Source organism: Thalia democratica, chromosome 6 (genome assembly GCF_965202585.1).
Source record: "Thalia democratica chromosome 6, ktThaDemo2.hap1.1, whole genome shotgun sequence".
Taxonomy (NCBI): Eukaryota; Metazoa; Chordata; class Thaliacea; order Salpida; family Salpidae; genus Thalia; species Thalia democratica.
The window spans coordinates 34,739,838-34,757,763 of NC_139170.1; the positions used below are offsets into that span (position 1 = coordinate 34,739,838).

The 17,926-nt window shown below is 25.5% G+C and overlaps 5 non-coding genes across 5 annotated transcripts; 3 read left to right on the forward strand and 2 right to left on the reverse strand.

Annotated features, from left to right (window-relative positions):
- Window positions 1-12,476: 12,476 nt before the first annotated feature.
- Trnaq-uug (transfer RNA glutamine (anticodon UUG)) lies at window positions 12,477-12,548 on the reverse strand. Its single transcript has one exon. It is a non-coding gene; the product is annotated as a tRNA-Gln (tRNA).
- Window positions 12,549-14,923: 2,375 nt separating this feature from the next.
- Window positions 14,924-15,005, reverse strand: Trnas-aga (transfer RNA serine (anticodon AGA)). The gene has a single exon. It is a non-coding gene; the product is annotated as a tRNA-Ser (tRNA).
- A 158-nt stretch (window positions 15,006-15,163) lies between these two features.
- On the forward strand, window positions 15,164-15,235 carry Trnag-ucc (transfer RNA glycine (anticodon UCC)). Its single transcript has one exon. It is a non-coding gene; the product is annotated as a tRNA-Gly (tRNA).
- Window positions 15,236-16,919: 1,684 nt separating this feature from the next.
- Trnat-agu (transfer RNA threonine (anticodon AGU)) lies at window positions 16,920-16,993 on the forward strand. The gene has a single exon. It is a non-coding gene; the product is annotated as a tRNA-Thr (tRNA).
- Window positions 16,994-17,763: 770 nt separating this feature from the next.
- Trnaw-cca (transfer RNA tryptophan (anticodon CCA)) lies at window positions 17,764-17,835 on the forward strand. The gene has a single exon. It is a non-coding gene; the product is annotated as a tRNA-Trp (tRNA).
- The last annotated feature ends 91 nt before the right edge of the window (window positions 17,836-17,926 follow it).

The window sequence follows — 17,926 nt, forward strand, 5'->3', positions numbered from 1 at the left end:
CGAAATCTATGATTCAATACAGTTTTAAACAAACAATAAAAATTACAACAAAGAACTTATTTATACCGGTTTATTTAATATACATGTTTGTATTTTTTAGTAATCTTCTCTAGAATTCTTTTATCATTTATTTTATGTTTAACTTTACTCAACAATCATTTCGGTTTGAAATGTATCTTAGGGGATTATATTTTAAATCTAAGCTTTTAGGCTTAACAAAGTACTTTAACTTTTTGTTTCAAAATATATAGTAGTAATCAGAGTTTATATTTTATTGTTTTAAAATAAGTTCTTTATACTTAGACAACATCTAAAATATAAGTAATTTTATGGTGTTTAGTTTTGCAATTTAAAAATCTGTTTTGTTTTACGTAAGCCTATAACTTTGTTATAACTTCAGTTTACTTAATAACATTTTTACAGTAGCATTTGAATAACTAAATTAAATTTAATTAGTTTAGAAAGTTCTCACATTAACTTTAAATGTCTTTTTACAATTTAGATAAAGCCTTTAAAGCTTGTTCTCGACTTTAAAATAAAATAGTAATTGTGCACATGTTTTTACATTCAAACTCCTTTGAATGTAAAAAAAATGTTAGAGCCTTGACCAAATAAAAATTTTACATACTAAGATTTTAATTTTCAGTCGTTTTATAAATGTAAGAACGATTATGGTATTTGTTAAATAACTATATTTCTTATTATATTTATATTTTTGTAGTATAAAAACATCTAGTGCCGTAGTTTTTGCATACTATATGCTTTTTAAGTACTAAAGCAATAATCTTGTTTGTAGGAAACAGTATATTGAAAAAGCTCTTTTACACTTTTGAAAAATTAAATTTCGATTAAAGGCGAAAAAATATTAGTAAATTACGTTGATAAGAAGTTAAAATTGTTCGTGCTTGGATTCAGAACAATGTAAACAAAATAAATGTTAAGCTTTAAATGGCTTTTGGTTAAATTGTATATATATATTTATCAATTAATTCTTCGAAGCCATTTTTTACTAAGGCAATGGTGTTTGTATTTTAAAGCTGTTTTACAAACTAAATATTTTAAATGAGATTTTATTAGAAATATTAATTAACTAAAATCGTTATAGCTCACAACAAATTAAATTTTCTTAACATGTAAAGTTTTTTAGCACTAACGTTTAAAATAGCTTTTGATTTAAGTACACTAGAGCTTTTACTAATTTTATGTATACTTTTTGTTTGAAAGTCTTAAACTGACTTGTTAATAAGTTTAAACTTTATCAAAAATGTTCATGTCAAACTTAGTCTGATGAAGTTCAAACTCTGTACATTGATAGTTGACAGAACTTTTTGTATTTTTTGCACGGGTAACTTAACTCCTAACTCCTTGTAATAACTCTCTTAAAACCCTTACATTAAATCCTAACCTCAGCCTAAATGACCTAAATCTAAACTCACACTCCTAACCGTAACATCAAACCTTAACCTTAGCCCTAACCCAAACTTTTGCTCTTATTTTTTAAATTATACCGTACAACAAGTTTCTATTCTATTTATAAAAATAGTTTTAAAAAATAACTAGTAACCTTTGTACAAGTTTAAATAAACAGAAGTTTTTCAAAATATACTACTAGTTAAAACTTTGTTAAGTATTAACTTTTTAGTCACTTTCAAATATCAAACTATCACCAAAAATAGATTTATATTTAGACGATGCTGACTAAAATATGATAGTTTTAGCAAAAATCTTGCTAAAATTAATGAGAAATAAATAAAAACTTTCAAAGTTTTGAAAGGCAACCTACTTATAAAAACCGAAATGATTAAAACGCACTCACAAAACACACAACTTTTTATATGCAGCTGCATGAAAATATCATCGATTTGTGGCAGTTTGTATAACGTTAACAAGTACGCGGCTCCGCATGTCAGCATAAACCCTTTGGCAAACTGAAAGTATCATAAATTAGTTTTAAAAGATTTAATAAGTAATAAACCAAAATGGTTTTGTGTAATTTTTATCTGTACAAATTATAAGAAAATAGTTGTGAAAATATGGTGTTTCATGCTTATCAAATTTTATTCTTTTATTACTGATATAGTTAAAGGCTAGGGTTGATAAAAAAAAATATCAAAATGCTGTCTACCTATTTCTTTATAATAAAATTTTCAATGTATTTATTAAAATTTCTTAAATGTTAAATATTATTTTTATTAAAGAGTCTTATTTAAATAAATCTACTGAAATATCTCCTAAAGTAATTTAAATATCAAAGTCAACATACTTGCCAAACTGTTTTCTTTCCAAAGAAACTTCTTCCTGTTATAATATATTTTCAATTCAAAACTTTTAAATGATTGAAAATTAAGAAAGACAAAATGTTATTCTTACTTTTTTTATTGCGTCTGGCTACTTCAAGTTCTTCTCTTAAATTCTTAACTGTATCTTCCAGGTCTTTTAAAGTTGCATCTTTTACTTTTTGTCTAATTGCATTGTCCTTCTGGATTTTAAAAATAATAAATAAATGTTTTTACTATTTTCTTACTTATGTAGTTTTTTCAAGTGTATAAGACAAACCAAATTATAGCTTGCTGTATAGGTTTTATCTTTTAAAGTTTTAGTTAACATAAAAGCATATAAAAAAAGTTTTTAAACTTACTGTTCCATCTTTTTCTTGAGTTCGTATATTTTATACTGATACTTTAAGGTATCTTGAGTGCCATTAGCTTGTATTTCATTATTGGTTGGCTTGAGAGTAGTTGATTCATGATTCTTCCTATTAGATTTAATACTCTGATAAGTTTTTGCAGGTTTGATACATCTTGTTTGTTTATCATTTTTAGCTCTCGAAGTTTTTGTAAGATTTTTATCTGTTTGCACTCTTGGATGACTGCATTCTTCAAAAAGTATGTTTAGATGGCGTTTTTGTGCTCGAAGTGGTTTAACATATTTAAAATTAATCTTAGTCTTTGAATTTGCTTCTTTATTCAAAGATCTTTTTGATGTATTTCCATCTACTTTACTCAGCTTCTTATTTTTCTATGCTTTTTGTTTTTCTCTAATTTGTTCACTATAGGCCTTCCTTATACTTAGCTTGCTTGGTTTGCTTGTAGGATTCATATTTTTTATATTTCTTTTCACTAAGGGCTGTTTTAACTTTTAATTTAATTTTTTTTTTTTTAATATCGTTTTTGTTCCAAAATTTTATGTTGATTACGACGCGATTAAATCGTTAAATAGTTACAAAATCGTAAAGAAATTAAAACAAAAAGCAAACTGGTATAATATTTAAAATTTCCTTAAGTAGTTTAAGTAGATGCTGCTAATTTGGGTAAAATAAAAACATCTTTCTAATTTTCTAATTTATAAACTAATATACTACATTGAAAATAAATGCTACAAAGAAAAGCATGCAGAATATATTATTTCAAAAAAAAAAACTATATGCACCGAAACAATATAAAATTATTAAAAAATCAATTATCTTTTATGGTTAATAATTTTACTTAACGTAAGGCACGTTTATATTTTAAGAACAATTTGTTAAACATTATAACACTGTTTTGAAACATATAATAGCTTTAACTTTGTGTTATAAAAAACTTCAAAAGGTTTACGATATAAATGAAGGTTTTTACGTATTTTATGCTCATTATATGATTTGAAAACATCTCCAGTTTTTTGTTGAAAATAAAAATTAAGAGCTTTATGTTTACTTACCACACCACTTCTCCAATATTTTAATTTTAGAAAGTAGTTTGAATTAATTTATGCTTTATTATCTATGATGTTAAATTTGTCAAAGATAATTTCATTGTAAAGAGCTAGACTTCAGCTATATTTAGCAAGGCTTAAGCTATAATATCAAATTTTAACAGCGCATAGAAATTTAAAAGTTTAATTGAAGTTAACGATTGAGAGAAATAAACAGATTAGTTTTATTCTAAAAATATTCAAATTTAAATCAAATTTTATAAATTACTCTACGTTATTTAAGTTTTTAATCAAACTGCAGTTTAAAGAGAAAAGTAAATTTAAGAAGAACTTTGTGTCATCGGGGACTAAAAATTTGTTACCCAGAGTTGCTACTAAGTGAAATCAAACAAATCAAAACACTATTAAACAAAAACGGTTACCCACAAGAGTTAGTTAACAAAACAATTCATTTACATGTGAAAAATTTGGATACAATAAAGACAATAGGACCGGAAAAGTGTGTAGTTACTTTAAAAATTCCATTTATTAATAAAAGCTCAGAGATGTTAGAAAAGAAAATTAGACAATTAGTAAGAACTACTTATTATGCAGCGAACCCTAGAATTGTTTTTACCTCTAAACCACTAATAACACCAGGTGGAAAGGATCCAGTACAAAATTAAATAAAAGTATGGTAATCTACCAGTACAGTTGTTGTTGTACAGCAAATTATATTGGATTAACAACTAGACATCTAAGGAAGAGAATAAAAGATCACATACCAAAATGTGTAGAGAATTTTTGCCTGTCAGATAAGAAAGATGATATACCGGTCAAGGTTTTAAACGCATCTAAACGTTCATCTATTTCAGAACATTTAGTTAATAATCCAACTTGTGCAAACAATTATAATATAGATAGATTTAAAATTATTAAAATTTGCTGTCATGTTTTTGATTTGATTAAATTAGAAGCCATTTGTATTTTGTTAAGGAAACCTGTTTTATGTAAGCAAAAAGATTGTGACTATACTGTTTCTTTATTTTCATAACATTTTTTAAGAATTGTTTTCATTTTATTTATGTTTAGTTTTACTGGAGATCAATTATAACGAAAATGGACTTATTTGGTTTTAACTTTTACTAATTGCTTTTGTCTTTTATTAATCTCTTGATTACTTTTTGATTACTTGGTTATTATATAAGTGTGTGAAATCTTATTATTTGTTAGCATTGTACTCTACTGAAGAGAATTGCTTGAAATATATTTAGTGTTTTTGAAAGTGTGTGTCTTGTGTAATTTATTGTAAACATATAAGATCTTTAAGAAAAAAATATTTTAATTAAATAAAAATTTCAAGCTTATATTTTTATTAATGTTATTTTATTTCATTTAAATTTTTCTATTTTATTTCATTCATAATGTTATTTAAATTAAAAAACGAAGGAGAGGATTACAAATTAAATTGGAAGATCCTAGAAAAAGTAAACAAACACCAACCAGGAAAAACAACATGCAAGCTTTGCTTGAAAGAAGCCCTCAAGATATTACAAGCAAGTAACAACTGTATCAACAAAAAATCCGAACTTATGGGCAGTTGCAGACATAGGAACAAATTTCTGTTGATGAATTGGAAGCAAGCAATTAGCTAGCATAACAAATGTTCAAATTAGGGTTTTGAATTTTGAGTTTTATTTGTTGTTTTTTATTATTTTGTTTTGTTAAATGTTAAATATTCCGTTTCAACTTAAATTCATGCATTGTGTTTAACCATTACTAGTTAATATGTTGCTTTTTAATGTTTTGTTTTATTTCGAAGTATATTAAGAATTAAAGCCAATCCTTTTGCCAAAACCTTTAACTATAATCAAACATTCTGATATTATTATTATAATTACAATACAATATATTTTTCTAATTGCTAACTTAATCTAATCAAAATAATTAACAAAAAGCATTTCTACTTTCTCTCTCTCTTTTTTTCTCTCTCTTTTTACTTTCATTTATGAACTTTCTTTTTACGCATGAATAGTTATTTTGTATTTATTAATAGTTGCCTAAAACGTGCTTATTCTTATTTTGTTGAAGCCTGAAGAGATTGACTATCTGTCTTTCGAAACAGCTGTTGTTAAACAAAATAAACTATAGCACTCTATTTGTATTTGTGTTATTTTATTTCAAAATTATTAGTTTTTAATGGATTATTATAAAAAACTTATTTTAAATAACCAATAAATACTTTTCAAAAATCATCATTCTAAGAATAATTTATATTTTAAAATCAGATCAAGTCTATTCTAAAAATATGAACTGTGTTTTGTTAAACAAAGTGAACGAAATTGTTTTAACAGTTAGTTTAGTCAACATTTTTAGAAGTGAACAGACCTAAGCCACCATTAGCCTAAGTAAAAATCAAGTTCTTAAAACTAGTTTATTTTATTTTTTTGTATGAAAAAGTAGCAAACTTAATAATTATATGCAGCGGTTATATGTACTTCAAAAGTAATAAATAGTAAGTATTTGACAATTGCAATTGTAAGGTTATTCAAATTTAATCATCATTATTTTTTTCATTCTCCAAAATTTTATTTTGTTTGCAGAATACTCCTCATTTTTTGAAACTTTGGTATTTTAAAATTAAGTAATCGACCAAACTTACTAGAACAGCCAAAAACGACTCTCAACATCAAAACAGTTTTTTTAACTTTTGTGTACACTTTTGTACGAAATTGTTTCCAAATTAAAGAAATGAAAATAAAACATTTATAATGTAGCAATTTGTTAACCGTGTGCTTTACTAAGAGATTTTAGAGAAAATTAAAACCAATAACACAAAATACACGGTATTAAATTATGTGGTTAGCTAAAAATATTTTATTTTACAATTTATCTCTATTACCTTAAAAGTTTCAAAATTAACTTTAAGATTTTTTTGTGTAAAGTATAACTGTAAATTTTATTTCGTTGTATTATAGTTAAAACGTTGGTCTAAATGTTTTATTTTTATTTTTTAAAGTTCTAGTTTTATTAATTTAGTCGTAAAAACACTCGAGGACGATTTTTATGATTCAAACTGAAAAATAAGATATTGAACTTTAAGAAATTATTTCTATCTTTGTTAAGTTTATACTTATTTTTAATATATAAAAATAAGTAGTCAGAGATAAAAACAAGTAATATGTACACAATATAGACTAAAAAGAAGTTAATAAAAGTTAATCATAAATAATATAGTACAAGAAATGACGATAACTTATATGGAAAAGTTTTACGAAAAACTGCTTTAAGAACTATATTCACATAATTTCTGTACTTAGTATATTAAAATTTTTTTGTCGATTTAAAATTTTTATAATGACGTAGCAAACTAACAGAAAACGCTTAAACCCACATATAAAACTCTAAATACAGATAGAACTAATTACTAAATGCGCGCTGCAACTTGAAATATATACATGCTTATATGAGATTTCAAGAGACCGGCCGCGTGGCCCAATGGATAAGGCGTCCGGCCACGAACCAGAATATTATGGATTCGAGTCCCATCATAGTCAAATTTCTATTATGGAAGTAAATTATTAGAATCTTTGCATAATGTGAAATATATAAAGTGAAATCTTGATTTGTGTTGCTTGAATGCAACTGCGACATTATTAATTTTCATTTTTATCTTTTTCCTATATTCTAGTTCAGCTATAAATTAATAAGTACAAAGCAATTTAAAAGCAAAGACAAAACACTAATATGATAACTGTTTTATTGAACTAATTTTAGGCTACAATGCTTATTATATAAAGAACTTTAAATTCTAAAACATTAAATTTACTTTGAGTCTATACTTTAAAAATATATGTTCACCTGACATAATTACATTTAAGTAAACTTTTAGTTTGTTATTTTTAAACATTGTATAGTAAGTTAGTTTACATTTTTTTTTCCTTTATTAAAATTTAGTATTGTTGTAATTTTATACAAGCACTTTAAAGCTTAAAAACTACAATCAACTCAAAACTATTTTAACAGTATTTAACTTTAACGGCAATGTTTGAAAGGTAAATTGATCACATATAACACTTTAGTTCATTATATTTGTAAAACTAGACCATCACAAATGTAACAAATTAAACAAAAAACAGTTTTTATTAATATTAATTACAACTGTATTTACGTAGTTCATTGGTTAAATATAACATTTCTATACTAAAACTCAAAGTAATAAATAAAACATAATCTCATTAAAAAAGTTTAAATGCCAAGATTTTTTTTTTTTGTTTTCGCTAGATAATATACTTTTGTAGTAAATAACAAATTTCTACTTTAATTAAAAGTAAGTATCATATGCTTACAAATTAAATAAGTATTTCCGTATTGATTTATATTTTACATTTATAGTTTTATAAGTTTGTTATTAAACAAATTTTTCTTTAAAGTCGAAAATTATTACACACAAGTAGTTTGTTAAAGCTATAATACATTTTTAAGTCCTAAAACTAAGCAAGCCATAAATATTATTCACAAAAACGTGATCAAATTCCTAGTAAGTAAAATAAGTTCAATCAAAATTGTAGCAATCGCTTGCAAAAGCGGTGACACAAACGTGCACAAAATAACTGCAAAAAATCACTTTCGCCCATGGCTTGTGCGAAACTAGCCAACCGTAAAAAATGCTCGTTTTGATAGTCGTTGGCTCAGAGCGCGCGCTTGAAGAGCAGCGTTTACAATCGTAAAAATTTTTATGCTACTTGAAAGCGCTTGAAGCAGCTGGTAGATAGCAAACGCATAATCATTAAAGCGTAGACGGCCGATGTGTTAGCGCTCAGAGTGTTAGAAAGTAAGTGAAAGCAGCTTTTGAGCTAAGCAGTGCGTAAGTGTGCATTTATAAACGCAAATATGTCAACCGGCCGTGTGGCCTAATGGATAAGGCACCCGATTCAAATCGAGGGATTGCGGGTTCGAGTCCCGTCATGGTCGGATTCTATTTTCTTTTTCAGCACACTTATAGTAGTTATTTTGATAGATCTAAGGAATATTATTTCAGTCTACCTTTAATTATAAATATCAACAAAGTTACTGACAGTTATTTGTAAGCATAAGAAGGTTTTTTAAAAAAAGTTAAATCAAGTTTATTAATTACTGTTAACTGTTACTTAAAAATATTGTCTTTTAATATAGTCTGCACTTCACAGAAGTTATTTCTTAGCAACAAATTCCTTTCCGATGTTTTCAGTGGAAATTTTAAATATAATTTTTTATAAGTATAAAAATAGCTTGCATATGGGAAAAGTTTAATGTGTATTGTATGTATACGTTGTATTTAAATAAATATTTGTTTAAGACAAAGATTTCTGACACATTGAAGTTTAAGCGAAATAGATAAATTTTTAATTTATCATTAGGTTTCATACTAGACAAATGTATTACAAATTAGAAAAAACTAACCTTGAGACTGATTACATACTTTATTTAGAGCTCCATCCAATAGCAATAATATTGCCATAAAATTGGTTACAAGGTCCTGTAAAGAGTAACATTTGTATAAAACACATAAAAATATATAGTTTAGTGTTGTTTTCTTTTTAAAAAATTTTCAATCTACTCTGGTATAAGTAACATAAAGTTAGGTAAAGAAAACAAATAGCTTTCTTTAGAGTTGTTTAGCTTGTTTGGGTTATATAAATTCTTGATATTACAAACAAAACTTAAACAATAATAACAATTTGTATTAATATAAAGCATGTAGTAGCTTCACAGTTAATAAAATTTAATATAGTTTAAGCTTAGTAAACTGGTAATATTGGTTGATAGATGAGTCTTAAAGATTTAAAACTATTTTAAATACTTTCAACTAAAGTAATAACTAACAACTAGGTTTAGTAATTTAGTTTATACCAATGTCCCTCAAAAGTTAATTAAGTTGTAAGAAAATTTGAAGTGACTTGTATATACAACCATATTTAGAGCTTTTTTCATTGATTCGTAAGGTTTATTAACCTTTAAACACAATCATTTTCTTTCCAAATGAAATGCATTTCACCACTATATGAAGTACTGTACATAACCGAAAGTTGTACAATTAAATTTATTAACCAATGCACTGTTATTTTAATTTTTTACAATTATGTAACCACAAGCATTTTGTTTAAGACAGGGGTCGGCAAACTGCGGCCCGCGAGCTACTTTTTAGCCAAAGAAGTACTTTTTTTAAAGTACAAATACAAACAGTTTTCGAATAAAAATTTACAATTAGGCTATTAACTTATAAATAATCTTTAATTGTCATATTTGTTAACACTATAGATTAGAGAAAAATTCAAAATAAAAAGACTAATTTAATAAGTTAGTTTACCAGTTTTGATGTATCTAAAAAGCTTTTAAAGAAAAAAATTATTATTAGCTTTTGTAAAAAAACACAAAATCCTTTTATGATATATTTCTTAGATTAGTTAAGTTGTAAGCATGATAACTTCCTTTACTAAATTTGTTTAATTTTAATTATGAAAACTTATTTTTTTACCAGAATTACCAAGTAAAAAGTATTTTGTTTAATCTGAACATTGTCTCATACCAAATTTGATTTTTCTAACATAGACAAGGGTGGAAAATGTTTTGATCAAACTTGTTTAATTTTCTTTAGTATTATATTTTTGACAACAAATATCTAGTAAAAAGTATACATTGGGACAGATTAAATTGAACTGTTGTAATGAAAACTAAAAACAAAAGCAAAAGTTTTCATAACTTTTCATTTATTCAAACAAAAACTTCACTCATACAACATTTATATACTATTAAACATTTTTTACAACTCTTTAAACCAATCTGTCCCAAAAAATATTTTTTTCTTACTGTTCTGGTAATAATTAAATTTTTAAACGAACTTTAGAGGTTTGTTCAAATTTTTTGCCGCACCTATGATATGATAATCAAATATTCTATGAGACACTGTTAAGTTAAAATTTAAAATAAATGCAGTTGTATGTTGTTTATTAAGTGGATATCCATACAAGTAGTATTTTTTACTTTAATGGTAGCAATTAAAAAACAAAAACCACAATAAACTATCATTAAACTGATTATGATTATGTTAGTTTGTATATCTTTTTACAATAAGACTTATAATTTTAGTTATATCATGGCTTCAACTTATTAGTACGAATTACATGTGTTAAACAAAAGTTTAAACACAAATCATAATTATTTTAATTTTAATTTTGTTGTATTGATATAAATTTTATAACACTAAAATGTACTGTATTTGTACATGTTAAAAGTTCAAAATTACTTGATTATGATCTAGTTTTATTATTCAAATATTTTTTAATAAAAAAGCAAATATTTTAACTTACATTCTGTTATATTTTTCTTCCTAGCTTTAAATTCCATGTCCAAGTGGTTATGTTTCAAAATGTTTCATTTAGCTAATATTATTGTTAGCAACAAGAAAGCCATTACAAAAAAAGCGTTTCAAATTAAGTTTGGTAAACAATCTACAAAACTTGTAATCAGAGCGAAGAAAAAATAGCTCATAAAAGCAAACTTATTTAAGCTAAAATAATAAGACATATTTAAACATAACTTGAAGTTTTCAGAAAGTTTCAAAGATGACAATTAAGTAATCGTACACATTGACTTAACAAAAGCGCAAAAAATGTGTCAGAAGTGGGATTCGAACCCACGCCCACAATTGTGGACCAGAACACTCAGCACCGCACAGCGATGAAGCATTTCGCTTGAGAGGCGCCTTAGACCACTCGGCCATCCTGACTTGCGATTGATAGCAAAATATAGCAAATATAAAGTAAACTTTACATATCATCTTTTTTACCTTAACATGATTGACTGCTGTTTTATACAGCATTTAAGATTAGATCATATGCATTATAATACAAACTTTTAAAGTGTAAAGTAAGTTTTTTTTTAATGTGTGAACTCAATTTATTTGTATAATTTACAAGCAACTTTCAATATTCAAAACGTTTTATAATTTTATCTAAGTTTAAAAAAATAATTTTAACTACATAAAACCTTAAAGGAAATTTATTTAACATGTAGCACATTTCTAAGTTACTTGTTAGTCATTTTATTTTTAAAGCTTCAAAAAGTTCATTGTATATTACTGAAAATCTCTATTTAATTTTTTCCTAATACTTTGTTTAAAATTATGAAATTTTAATACTTACAGTGTTAAGTTTTATGTTATAGTTAAGTTTACATTTTTCTACAAAAATAACTTTTGCAACACTTTATCTACTGTTTATTGTAGTAAAATAAAAAAAAGTAGTGGATAACTTTAAAATTCAGCAATCATAAGTTATTCTTTTAAAAAGGTACTTTTTTTCAAATAAAACTTTAGAACATTTAAACTTTTCTTTAAACTTTTCAGTAATTGTTGGTATTTGTAATTTAATTATGAAAGTTATTTATAATAATAATTTTCTCTAAAGTACTTTCAAGAAAAAGAAATGTTAGCAAGTATTTTTTTAGGTAAAAATGTTTATTAAAATATTAAATTAGTTTCACTGTACTATAATCTTTTTATAAAGTTTACTTATTACAAAACTTTTACTGAGTATACAGCATGCTTATTTGCCTATAAGTAATTTTAATTAGTGACCTAAATACAAAGTTTGTATAAAGAAGAAACTTTTTCCCTACTCAATTCCTAAACTTTGTATTATATTCTAATTGGAAGGTGCCTAATAATTAGAAGGTGCTTGAATTGTAACGAAAAGTAATAAGATACAAAAGAGTACATATAAAAAAAATTCTTACCAAACCAAAAAAAAAACTACTAAGAAAAGAGGTCCCGCCGAGTCTTGAACTCGGATTACTGGATTCAAAGTCCAGTGTGATAACCATTACACCACGGGACCACTTAGTTATATTTAGTACGTATATAAACACATACTCATGCTAGCTAAATACCTTTACTCATGAAGCATTAAAGTATAAACTGCAGCTTGTGTTATTAACAACGCTTGTTATGAAAGCTTTGCGTACAAAAGTAAACTATATGTATTTAAGTAAACATACTTTTGTATAACAATACTTTTTAAGTTTTCTTTTGTAACTTTATTTTTTGTTTCTTAATTGAATAGGTGAAAAAAAATCAAAGAAAGTGATAACTTTAATGTTTAAAAAAACTGATAAAATATTTAAAAATACGATAGTATTTCATTATAATTACAAAAAAAACTTAATTAAATACAAATTTTATTGTGGTTTTCTTTTTACTAACTTAAACTATAGTCTTAAAAATAAAAATTAAAATAACTTCCAACTAATTTATTAACACTTATTTTCATATAATTCTTAAATTTTAAGAAACATGACGTTTTAATCAAATACAATATTTTATAAAACAATTATGTTACCAAAAATAGATAATAAAAAATAAAAGAATCTAAAGTTTGTGGTAAACGTCTGTCAATAAATTTAATTTGAGGTAACCTTTGTAGAAATATATTTTTTCTTTTTTATTTTTCTAAATAAACTAAAGTCATAAAATAAGAAGAAAAAAAAATTATGACTTAACTTAATCACTCTTAACTATTGTCATTTATTTATATAATTTAAGAAAATCATTTAAAAGTTATACTAATTTGATTTGACTTTACTAAAGCAGAAAAACTAAAACAGAAAAAGTTTACATTGTAACTATTTTAAAAACAAATATTAGTAATTTCAACAATCGACTTATAAAAGTTAAAATAAAAAACTTGAAATGAAAACTTGTTACACCAAAAACTAGTTTTTTTTTATTTGTTAAAACTTATTAATCAAAAAAACGTATAAACCAAATTTTATGTCCATGATTAACTAGTAATGATATATCATTTCGAAAACGAAAGTATACATTAAGCGTTGCTTAGCTTGTTAGTATATATATTGATATTTTAAAATCATACATAAGCCTGGCTAGCTCAGTCGGTAGAGCGTTGGACTTTTAATCCAACGGTCAGGGCTTCAAGTCCCCTGTCAGGCTCCTTTTTATTCTTTTGTTTTTCAATTAGTGTAATACAAACACTGTATTATAGTGTATACATAGTGAAAAAATATCTTTTAACAACATATATAGTAAAAAAAACGTCTGAGAACAGCTAATTACTAAGTAATTGCACTTATAGTTAATTTCAAAGTGTAGAGTACATAAATACATTTTATTAGTAAGGTTAAATATAATTAAAGTTGTGCTTTATAAAAGGTTTAATAAGTTTGTATTGTTTTACTTCATCTCAAACTACTGTAAGCTATCAACTTTGAATTACTTTAAATTGACTATTGTTTATGTTGAAAAATATATACAAATAACTGCTTGAAAAAAACAATTTCCTCTAGTTATTTTAACTGATTTAACTAAATAAAATTTGATTAAAAGTTTACTTCTTTTTATATTAAGTTAATAACATTTTTTGAACCTATTTATAAAAAGTATTGGTCAGCCTGGTACTAAACATAACAAACTTTATTTTTCTGTGCTTTCATTAATGCATAAGTCTAATTATGCTTACAACCTTTTATCAAATTACTTATATGAGTAGTGAAGAGCTGTAGTAACTCTTTTATTAGGATTGTTTTTAAAGATTTAGTTAAATGTGGGCTTAAAGTTTCTATTTTTTTCAAATTATTAAATTATGTGCATCTAATAATAACTATTCCAAAAAAACTTTTAAATGAAAGTTTACTGTACGATTAAAATATTTTTGCACATATATCGTTTGTTTTCAAACAGTTCTAAACAACAACGTTTTGGTCAATATTTTAAAAAATAATCATGCCTAATACAATGCTAGAAAAATTTACAACCTTTTTTTGCAAACTTAAAAAAAACCAACTGCAAGCAAACTACATTTTGTTTTATTAAACTGATAAGTTTAGAATAAAATGGTTTAATTTAAACTAGAAAACAATTAAAACGCTATTACAACTGTACTTATTTCCACAAAACTTTATTAACTTCTTTTTTAACTATAATGCTATTTTAATTTGCAAATTTAAGGTTTTTATATTACTAATTAAGAATTTTTACTATAACGAGAAAACTAATAAAACATATAAACTTGTTTTAACATGTACTAACTTTTATTTTGATTAAAGCTTATATAGAACCAGTTTTTTCTTACAACTTTGAAATAATAACTTTTATACAATAATCTAGTTGTGAATTTAAATTAAAAGCAAAAATTTAACTTTAGTAAAGCAAAAAGTATTACGAACTAGTTAATGACAACTTAAATTTGGTAAAAAGCGTCGTCGGCAGGATTCGAACCTGCGCGGGCAGAGCCCAATTGATTTCTAGTCAATCGCCTTAACCACTCGGCCACAACGACTTGCGATTGAAGATACATTTATGTAATTATAAACTTATTGATTTGATACCGCGAGTAAATTTACTCGTGTCTAACCTTAGCAATTTCTCTTAACGCTTGTAAGACAGTTGATAACAATAGATAAGTATATATTCCTTAATTGCAAGTGACCGACACAAGCGTCGATGGTGTAACGGTTAGCATTGGTGCCTTCCAAGCACTAGTTCCGGGTTCGACTCCCGGTCGACGCACTTTTTTACTCAGGGTTTTCAAACAGTATTAAACAAACCATAAGTTTTTTTTAATTTGAAGTTTAACCTTTATATCTTCTTTTAAGTTCATATTATTTTCACAAGTATTATTATTTAACGACTCAGAAGAGAGAAACATTGCTTTGTAATAAACTTCTGATTGTTGAAATTTGTAAGCAGCAAGTATTGTAATTTTTTCTTTACTTGAAAGAAAATTGAAATTTTATTTTCTGCTGGAATAACATCCGTCTCGACCTTTATATTTTGCAAAGCTAAACGTTTTCACGGTAAAGTTAATATGGTACGTCATGTTTTTACCTAAACTTAAAACTTTAATAACCAACTTTAAACCGAAGAATATATAGTGTAAGTCTAAAAGTTTGGTTTAGCGGACCAAGTTTGTATCTTTGCAAGCATTCGAGTGTCGGATTTTGGCGGTCTTGTAACTTTCACTCTTCGGATCGGATCCAACCCGCGGGCTATAAGTTGACTACCCATGTGTTAGATGACTAACTATATTTATGTGGAAACAAACTTTAATAGCTAGCTGACTTTCAAATTAGGTTATTCCTACAGTGTGATTAAAACTAACTGAATTATAAAGTCATAGAATAAATATAAGTTTATATATGTGCAACATAATAAGTACTGACAAGTGTCTTACTGACAATAAGCATATAAGGTTAAAGCAGGTATAAGGTTTAAGTAAGTATAAGGTTGAAGTAAAAGTATAAGGTTTAAGTAAGTACAAGTTTAAAGTAAGTATAAGGTTAAATTAAAAGTATAAGGTTTAAGTAAGTACAAGTTTAAAGTAAGTATAAGGTTTAAGTAAGTATAAGGTTAAATTAAAAGTATAAGGTTTAAGTAAGTACAAGTTTAAAGTAAGTATAAGGTTTAAGTAAGTACAAGGTTAAAGTAAGTATATGGTTAAAGTAACAGTATAAGTTAAAGTAACAGTATAAGCTTAAAGTAAGTATAAGGTTAAAGTGATAGTATAATGTTTAAGTAAGTATAGGTTTAAGTAATAGTATAAGGATAAAGAAACAATATAAGATTAAAGTAATAGTATAAGCTTAAAGTAAGCATAAGGTTAAAGTAAGTATAAGGTTAAAGTAATAGTATAAGGTTAAAGTATTGTCTCACGGCATACGAAAGTCCAGGCTTCTGCTCTGCAGACTTTCGCCGATGTTTTTGTTGAAGGTAAAAGTAAGTGTAAGGTCAAAGTAATTATAAGGTTAAATTAATAGTATAAAGTTAAACTAATAGTATTATGTGGTCGTTCCGGGCGACTTCCTTTCAAAAAATAAAACTTTGCACAAAGAAAGAAAAAAACATATAACCAACCTTGATACAACTTAGTTGTGAGTAAATTTGAATACCTATTTCACAGAATTTCGTTATAATTAGTGTTACAACAAATTAGAAACTAATTTGTAATAAAAGTTTATAAATTAAAGCGGCCCCTAAAGTATACTTCAAAATAATTTATGTAACAACATACAAGTTAAACTAAAATGTAAAGCAATTTTTTATTTTTAGAAAAATTACATTCAATAAGCTTCAAACTTTAACAAGTGAGAATTTGTATTGTATGTAACAATTTGTATGTTTTCTTACTAGAGGTCGCCATATCGAGTAACGTTTCATTACATTTATAAACTGAATAATGTGATTCTACTCAAGCGGCGCCATGGCTTAGTTGGTTAAAGCGCCTGTCTAGTAAACAGGAGATCCCGAGTTCGAATCTCGGTGGTGCCTCGCTTGCCTTTAATTTTTCGATCAAGTTAAGTTTTTTTTAATTAACTTATTTATATAATAAGACTGTTTTTTTAAATTTAAGCCATTGTTTCAGTTTAAAATTCAAAATGGTTTTTGTGAGATTAGGGAAAACGTTATAAATTAATGATTAAACTACTTGAAAAAAAACTGTAAACAGTTTATAATAGTATTTGAAGTTAAAACACAGTTTTATGAATTAATGAACAGTTAAAAACAAAATTACTTTAATCTTATCTTAATCTTTTTGATATTAATTAATTTGCATTAATACTTTTATTAAAATAAAATTTTTCTTTTATAAACAATTATTGATATGCTATCCCATAGCTAACGTTAGTATGCTTAAGTTCTATTTTAATACTCATATAAACTCAGTACAAAAAATGTACTTTGATTACATAAATTTAAGCAAATTAAACTTTATATAATAATAAAAAAATTGATAATTCTAGTTTTCTTTTATCTAACTTTCTTTAAACTGAGTTTCTTTAAAAAGTACTGTATGCGAGATTCTCGTTATAGATGTTTAAATTGTAAGTTGTTTTTAAATAGTTAAAAAAACGTAAAAGAAATATAGAATTATTTGATAAAAGGTTTGTATTAAAAGTGGCAAAATTTATAGCAAATCATATGTTCAAAGACAAAAGCTGTTTTTAAACAAGCATTTTGATCAACCTAATTACGGTCGCTTTTACAAAGTCACGCAAACACTTAAGTTTATAAGCCGTTAAGTACAATGCTAGATATGTGGCCTGTTGGCGCAACGGTAGCGCGTCTGACTCCAGATCAGAAGGTTGCGTGTTCAAATCACGTCCCGGTCACTTTTTCTTTACAGTATTTAATTGTCGTATTGTTACATGTGAATTTGCATCATTGTAAACAACCTTTATTTCATTTTTGATAAGAGAACAT